Source organism: Octodon degus, unplaced genomic scaffold, assembly GCF_000260255.1.
Source record: "Octodon degus isolate 3935 unplaced genomic scaffold, OctDeg1.0 scaffold00569, whole genome shotgun sequence".
Lineage (NCBI taxonomy): Eukaryota > Metazoa > Chordata > Mammalia > Rodentia > Octodontidae > Octodon > Octodon degus.
This window is the reverse complement of record NW_004525145.1, coordinates 75468-77614: the sequence shown is the minus strand read 5'-3', so window position 1 is coordinate 77614 and position 2147 is coordinate 75468. Positions and strand designations below refer to the sequence as shown.

Below are 2147 nucleotides of genomic sequence, written 5' to 3'. Positions count from 1 at the left end.
CTTCAATAATGAGAAACCCCAACAATAACCCCAATAAGAGAACAATGCATTTGGAGAATGTAGAAATCTGACGAAAGAATAGAAGACACTATTGCCTTATATGGGTGTGGTTTTGTTTTAAACTTAAAGGAAAGCGAGATGTAATTGGTATTCATTCATGATGCATGCTTCAAATACAGTCCTGAGTGAAAAGCATGTGGTGATAGTTGCTGACCCCTCTTTTTTCTATTTTTAACGTATCTCACACACAGCTTGGTGTGACATGGGGTGCCTGGGATCGAGGCCTGATCCCTGAGTTTGCCTAAGCAGGCGCTCAATCCACTGAGCTATCTCCCAGGGACTAAGGTAACTTTGTACACACAGGCGTGCTGAGCCCAGCATCATCCAGGGGCCGCCAGGTCCTCCAGCTCGGCCCTGTTGCCCATTATCTAGAGGCCAAAGCCCCCTTCAGGTGCGGTGCCCTCATGCGTACTCACCAATGCCCAGCGCCCAGCCATGGTGGCTTCTGGGTGGCTGCAGGCCACGTGCCCTCTCAATTCCAGGTGCTGGCTTCAGGGCCTGCTCAATTGTGTTTGCTTTTTCTGTGTGGGCTCCTTGGGAGCAGGGCTTCCAGGGCTGCCCTGGATGCGCCTCTATGGGATTCCTCCTCCTGAGTTCATAGATTTCCTCACAGGCCCTACAGGAGGCGGCTGGTCACCAGCTGCACTTCTGGGCCACCATAGGGGAAAGGGCTTCAGTGAGGGAGCTCGCCCCTCCCGAACTGCAAGGTGCCTTCCCACTGTGCATGCTCCCTCCTGCCCCTACTGTGCGCATGCTCCCTTCCTGCTCAGGCCCAGTACCCTGTCAATTGTCTTTCATCCAATGAAACTGCCAGCAGGCCTAGTGAGATCATAGCCAGGCAACAGTGCTGTGCGGCTTGGCTCCAGCCTCAGTCATTTCCTGTACCTGAAGAGAGAAATATTTTTGCTCAGGGAGTGCGCCTGCAGAGGACAACCGTGTGATACTGATGCTGAGGCATCTTCTCTGCAAAATCAAGTGAACCAGCCCCATCAGTGTGGCCGAGTACCTGAGGCAGGCCTGACCTGAAGTAAGTTGGATCTTTAAGGAGCTACTAGGAATATGGTTCATTAGGAAATGGATGTCAGTTGGAAAAAATGCAGCTCTCCAGCTGGTGGAACTGGGGCCCAGTCAGGGTACCCTCATGGGAGACATTTTGAAGGTGTTCATTCACGTTGTGTCTGTGCTAAAGAACTGTGACACTTCAGTGCACCTGGTAGAAGTGAGCCAAAGCTTAAGGGATCTTCAAGCATCAACACTGACAAAGATCCCACGGGGCCGTATGCGGAGTCCCTAGTGTATAGGAAAGGTGTTCCTAAGTATGGCCTCCCAGTATGCTGGTACCAGGCTCTACAGCATGTTCCAAAACGGTACAGCTTTTCTCTTGCAAGTGAAGTTTTTGATGTTCTTCCTGTGCATAATTTTCAGAAAACACCCAAGGCTGCAGAGGAATACTCATTGATACTGATGCACAGTTTCTGAGAAGCTGAGGTTTGTCCTGGCACCTTGTGTCACTCCAGCAGAAGTTACTCTGCAACATGATGAAAGAAGGGATCATGCTGAAGTGTGTGCTGATGCTGGAGTTGTCATTCAGGAACTTTCTGAATGCATTGCGCTCACTGGAGGTTCTGCGCTGATTGCTTATTATAGTCATGATGGAACAAAAACAGATGCTTTCAGAGGATTTTTTGGCCACAAGTTTCATGATGTCTTAATCGCCCCTGAAAGAGCAGACCTAAAAGCTGATGTGGACTTCCCTTATTTGCACGGGATGGCACTAGGAAAAGTAGTGTCTCTGGGTCCCATACAACAGAAAACATTTTTTGAATACTATAGGTGTTGATGTCCTGAAATGGCTGAAAGTTCTTTAACGTAAATCGGATGACCTGTTGATGAGGCAGCACTTACTTCAGGGATGTGATATGTTAATGAACACTCAGACGATGGGAGAAAGACCTGACTTCTTTGCCTCGCTGCCTCATCAGAGACTTCATGGCAGAAAGCATCACGCAAGTGCATGCCAGTCAAAGCCCTCTGCATGGCCTGTGGCTGGGCTTGGTGAACTGGCTAGGCAGTGATATTACAGCTTG

At 49.5% G+C, this 2147-nt stretch overlaps 1 pseudogene; it reads left to right on the top strand.

The window, feature by feature from the left end:
* The window catches only part of LOC101581924, a 24043-nt pseudogene extending 21908 nt beyond the window's left edge, over positions 1-2135 (top strand).
* The last annotated feature ends 12 nt before the right edge of the window (positions 2136-2147 follow it).